Below are 6,531 nucleotides of genomic sequence, written 5' to 3'. Positions count from 1 at the left end.
TCCGCGTGTGTCTGAGCGCAGGCCGCGCGCTCACACTTTTAAGGGCCGTCTTTATGGCCACGCCCACCGGGGCCGGCACAAGGCGGGCCCTCAGGGCCCCCGGGCCCAGAGCTGTTTATCTGTAAGTCATGTGACCTGATTCAGACCGTGATGTTTTTGACTAAGTTTATTGTCCTGAGTTAAAGCCACAACAGAACACGACTTTACAGGAAATCACTTCATTTAGCTTCATTTATATGAGTTTTGTAGGTCTTAGCTTTCAAATGAGGCGTTACTCTATAGGCTGTGACCTTATGGTTTGGGTAAAGCTGAACTGGACAAAATGCACTCAGTTCAGGCGGGAGTGAAGAGGTTCAAATATGTCCTGAAGTAAAAGCAAAGCAGGACTGACAGTGAAAGAGGCGCTGCTTAATTAGAAATAAAATACAAAACATTGGATTAAAAACTTCATTTTAAAAACGGAGTCCTGTTTCTGCCGCTCCTGTAAAGCTCAGTGAAGAGTCTCCTTTGGGCCTTCAGGTCTGAATGAGGAAATAAAGTCTAACATTAACTGAATCTGTGCCAAGGACATTTACGCATGAAGCAAATTAACTCAACAGCAAAGGCACGCGCTCATGTTTGATGATAGCCACGCGCTGAAAGCGGTGTCCACGTGCGCTCGGCTCATTTACACTTTAGAGGAGCAAAGAGAGAAGAAATGAAGCAGAACCTTCTGAGGAGGTTTCACCAAATGATGCGCAGCGCGAAAACAGCTGGAACCTCTGGTCATTTCTGTGGCGCAGGAAAAGTGAAAGATACAACTCCAAAACTTTATTAAAAAGTGCCTGTGTTCGTCCGTTGAACCAAGGCCGTGTCTCAGGTAAAACACCGGGCTGGTGTGAGCCGGAGCGCGCGGAGGGGGGTGTTGCATGAGCACGAGCTGCGCTTGTTTCGCGCGCCATTAACATTTTACGCACGTGTCGGAGTTGCACCATCTCGGACAAATGGTGAGTTTTATGGTGACACTGCGGCACCTGAGTGCGAGCCGCGCGTGGGAACCAGAGGTGACACCGCTGCACTCACGCTTTAACTCTGTGAGGAACCCTGAGGTGCCAAACATTTGGAAACCAGACGCTGCTTTAGCTGCTGGTTTAGGATAAAGGTGTTCCAGCTCAGAGCCAGAGCCAACAAGAGCTGATCTCACGTGACCAGTAAACATGAGCGGCACACAGACGGCACGCGCTCTTGTGGTTGAGAGACGCGCAGAGAACAGTAGGTGTCCACGTGCCCTTTGGTCATTTCCATTTGAAAAGCGTAAACTGGGAGAAGGGGAGAAGTGTGGAACCGCCTGCTGATGTGGACTCAGCCTTTACGCATATGCGTCATGCGTAATGCGCTCTTTTGGAGAGCGGGTTCACAGCAGGTAAGAATGAGACAGAAGCAGCCATTACATATAAGGTGAGATCAATAAAGTCTTAGGCTCAACTTCTCTGATTCGCTTCATCAGCAAAACCTATAATCGAACCGTTTCAGTTTTAAAATGCAGAAACTGTAAAACCATCACGGACCAATGAAGACAACGTTAAACTCCTTCACAATAACAGAAGGACGCACGTGTGCATGTCTCCCACAGAGTGCCCGGGGGGCGCGCGCGCAGGGATTGTCGCCTCGTGGGAAAACATCCGCCCTCGGTTGCGCACGTGTCAGAGCTGGCCCTTGGAGGCACTTTGCACCTCAGTGCGAGCTGCGCGTGGGAACCTGAAGGTGCGAGAGCCTCTCAATAGTTTTCACATTTGGTAAAGACGGTGTGGAGCGCGTGACTCACCAAACCTTTACCAAACCACGGGTCTGCTGGACAGAGGTGTCCACGCGCCGCTGCTCATTTCCATCTGAGAGGAAGAGACGTGTGGCCTCGTGTGAAGTCTCACAGGCTGTCCTGAAGTGTGCCGCTGCCCCCCCCCCCCCCCCCCCCCCCCCTCAAAGGCCCGAATAACAAAGAGACTCAGGTATTAAACAGTAGTGGTGGTTTCTCTAAACATCTCATGATCTTTTCACTTTTATCTAAATCCACTCGACTGTGATACTTTAATGATAAACACGTTTGGGGGAAAACTGCAGCTGAATGTGTTTGATCATATTTGACACATTTATGCAGATTTAATCCCAGTTTAATCAAATTCAAAAACATTTAATGAAATAAATAGAATAAAACACAAGCATTTATGTGATTTGAGGTGTGTTTAGACATTAGAATCTGAAATGTTACACAGTGTGGCTTTAATGCTTTTCAGTGACATTTAAGGCCGGAGGATCTTTAAATAATCATACAGGGTTTATAGTCGAAAAGAATGTTTCCAACCTCTTACAACCCGCCTAAACCAAATGCATTCTGTCCTCTTTGGCTATTATATAGGCCTGTGTAACACCTATTTGAAAGCTAAGCCCACAAAACTCATCTTTTTCCTTTTTCCTTTCATTTTTTTGTTGAATTTTTGTCACATTTTGTTGAATTTTTGTTGAATTTTTGATCTCATTTTTTTGTTGAATTTTTGTCACATTTTTGTTGAATTTTTGTTGAATTTTTGTCATTTTTTTGTTGAGTTTTTGTCACATTTTTGTTGAATTTTTGTCATTTTTTTGTTGAGTTTTTGTCACATTTTTGTTGAATTTTTGTCATTTTTTTGTCGAGTTTTTGTCGCATTTTTGTCATTTTTTTGTCACATTTTTGTTGAATTTTTGTCATTTTTTTGTTGAGTTTTTATCTCATTTTTGTTGAATTTTTATCTCATTTTGTTGAATTTTTATCTAATTTTTGTTGAATTTTTGTCACATTTTTGTTGAACTTTTGTCACATTTTTGTTGAATTTTTGTCGCATTTTTGTCGAATTTTTGTCACATTTTTGTTGATTTTTTATCATTTTTTTGGTGAATTTTTGTCTAATTTTGACATTTTTTTGTTGAACTTTTGTCACATTTTTGTTGAATTTTTGTCGCATTTTTGTTGAATTTTTGTCTCATTTTTGTTGCATTTTTGTCACATTTTTGTTGCGTTTTTGTCACATTTTTGTTGCGTTTACATCCTTGTTTTCTTCTCATATTTGTGGCTTTTTTGCTGCTTTTCCCCCAAGCAGCTTTTTGATTCGGGTAAAGCCAAACTGGAGAAAATGGGACCCGCTCAGGTGGGAGTTAAGAGGTTAAAGCCATTTTAATGCACAATTAAAGCAGAATTTGTATTGATCATGTTTTGGAGCGTAGTCTTTTTTTCACAGTGTAATAATTCAACATTGTGAACATTAGGCATTTGTTTGTTTCCGGGTGAAAGTTCATGTGACCCAACCCTCCCCCCCTCCCTCCCCCCCTCCCTCCTCCAATGAAGCAAAGCCGTGGCTGTGAATACACATGAGTTTATTGTAAAAGAGGTAGAGATTACAGATGTGGACTGTACAGAAGAGACGCACGGTCGCACACTCGCTCCGGCTGACGCACACACACACACACACACACACACGCACGCACACATACACACACACACACACACACACACACACACGCACAGGCAAATCTTTGGGTTTTCTGCTTCTCTCCTGCCTCTGGCTAATGCATTCCCTCAGTGAGCCGGGCCAGTCCAAACCAAAACACCAGAAAACGGCAACGATAGAAAATAAAATAAGTGTGTGTTATCCCCCCCTCACCCCTCACCCCTCCACCCCCATCCCCCCCCCCCCGCACACACAAACACGCCTCAGTAACAGGTTAAAGGAGACACACGACGCTTCATTCACGGTTCATGCTTTAAAAGTGAATGTGGCCGATTAAACCTCAGCTCTGATATGTTCTGGTTCGTCATTTACATTAACGTGTGTGAAACGACCGCTCTTGTGTTGCTTAGGGCGCCCTCTGCTGGATGGAGTGGGAGTCGAAAAACTACAGAAACCAGTTTGAAGCTTGACTGACATAAATATGAGGAAAAATCTATTCGTTTTCTATCCTTTAATGGTTTCTTATAAATAAATGGCAGTGAAAAAATGGCCTAAATCAGGGGTAGGCAACGTCAGGCCCTCCAGCACAGCACCTCTAGCCCTCAAGATGATTTTGAGAAACATGATTACCCAAATTAGAGAGTACTTTTAACATTATTAGAGTTAAATGGGAGAAAGAAGGGTAGAAATACTGTCAATACGCCAAGTTACACTGGCATTGGAAGGAAGTGCACTGGAAAAAGAATCATCGTTTTAAGAAAGAAGTGGCATAAATCTTATTGAAGTAACAGATTAAATCTAAGGTTTGAGTAGATTTGGTCAGATCTTGGGTGAGATAAAAACTCTAGTAGTCGTTATTCTCTTAATTCAGATAATTTTGTGTCATTTAAAGTGAAAAACAATTATTTGCCTGACTCACAAGTGGGTTTTATTCTTGTTCCATCGGCGCTACAGCATTTGTATCTTGGATCAGTTCAAACCGACTCAAATTCAACATAGAAGAAATGTAATTCAAGCAATTTTAAGTCATTTATCTCATTTAAGATGATCATTTATCCAGTGTTGTGCGTTACTTTGGGCGAATAATCAGCGGCTTTGGCCCTCGGTTAATAAAGAAAATCGGCCTCCGCCAAGAAAACTTGCCTACCCCTGGCCTAAATTGACTCGATTTTTGGATAGGTTTAAATTTTGTGACAAAGCTTCAAATAGATTTTGAATCACACTTCCTGGTTTACTGTTTTTTCCTCCCTGGACATTCGGACACAGCAGAGGTGGGAGGGAGTCACGTAATCTCGAGTCAAGTCGTGAACAGTTACTTAAACATTTTAATATATTCTATGTGAGCGATTACAGCTCTAGAAATGTAATATGTCCGTATTACATTTTACCGTTTCAAAAATGTACTTTGAGTTACTTTTGAGTTACTTTTCGCAAAATATAAACTGAATAGTAATAATGCCACCGAGCTAAAGTGCAGCCAGAGATTCATATTTTTGTAACTTGTTGCTTTAATAATACTTTACTGCGAGTACTGGTCATGAAAGTTAATTGGTCGTGTCAAGCCTAGTGCCGGGTACCGTTAACGACACCGGTATCGAAAAATAAAGTTAAGTACTACCGGTATGGGAAAAATATAATATTGGGGCGTGGTTTTGTCTCTGTACCTGTGGAAATATAAGCTACTGCCACCTCAGGTCTTACGCGTAACTGCACCTTCTATATAGAGCTCCACAGTCCCGCCCCTCGCGGTCCTGTTGCTCCAGAAGCAAAAAATCCCAACCGTCGATTTTCCAAAAATTCAAATATGAAGAGTTTAACGTCACCGCAGAAGTTAATCATGTAGCAATTCGTGACCATAAAGTGTTTGATTTCAATCCAAAAAGAAGACGACATGTTGAAGAAAAGGCAAAGGTACAAGGCTGTGACATCATTCACTTCCTGACTATAGAAACTCCAACCAGGTTTTCAGCAAACACGGCCAGTTTCTTTTACTTTGCAGACAAAAGTTCTATATTATTCCACTGTTAAACAATCTGAATCCTGCTAATGTGAATAAAAATGATGGTGGTTCGTTTAATTGGATCGTTGGGAACAGTTTTTTGACGTTTTTCTTACTCTCAGTGTTAGATCTGGATAAAACGTCAACTCTCTGCCTGCATTATGTTTGAATAGCCTCGTAGTAGATCATGGGACTCCCGAGCATCCTGGGTAATGTAGTTCTAGGACGAAGGCTCGCAGTTAAACTAGATGGATCTCAGACGTGCTTTTTTCACCTGCGTCTGACTCTGCGGTCGCTTTAGAACCACAGAGCTGGATTCAGCCCGAGAGTTAAAGACTTTATTCCAAATCAATACGGTCTCAAAGCAAAGGGGGAGTTTTACTTCCGGACCGGAGAGGAGGCGGGACTGTGGAGAGGAGGCGGGACTGTGGAGAGGAGGCGGGACTGTGGAGAGGAGGCGGGACTGTGGAGCTCTGTTAAGCTCGTGCATGACGGCACTTCAGACCCGAAGCTTTTTGACAGTGCAGGATTTTAGAGGCAGGTGTGGTGAACAGGTCTGAGCTCATTCTACATTAGGACATGGAGGAACACGTAGGGGAGGAAAATACTTAGTTTTAACATTTTAAACCCCGTATAGTCCCTTTAAAGTGACTTGGTTGTTTCAGCTCAAATACATTTTCCCCCCCTAACTTCTCCGGCAGCCCTGGTCAAGTCTTGCTTTAGCCGCAAACGTCAGCGTTAAGCCTAATTTTCACATTTGGACTATTTCAAAATATACAAGTGCTTTCTCAAGATTTAGCCATTTTGAAAATTCAGGCTAACATCAAACTTTTCAAAATCTAATGGATTTAAAGTCTAATTAATATTCAAATGCCATTGTTCTAGTCTATGTACAACATTTGAAACAAGAGTCTTTTAAACATGAGTTGCTTTTCCTGCAGACTGAAAGATAAATATAAAATCATGTTTTATTTTGTGTTAGTTTTTCTGTCAGTGGTTCCCCTGTAATGTCCAGGGCCACTGTATGCTCGGATTCGCCCCTGCTCAAAGTAGATTCCGCACAGCCTTAAGTCC

Source organism: Gobius niger, assembly GCF_951799975.1.
Source record: "Gobius niger genome assembly, chromosome: 13".
Lineage (NCBI taxonomy): Eukaryota > Metazoa > Chordata > Actinopteri > Gobiiformes > Gobiidae > Gobius > Gobius niger.
This window is presented reverse-complemented; position numbering follows the sequence as displayed.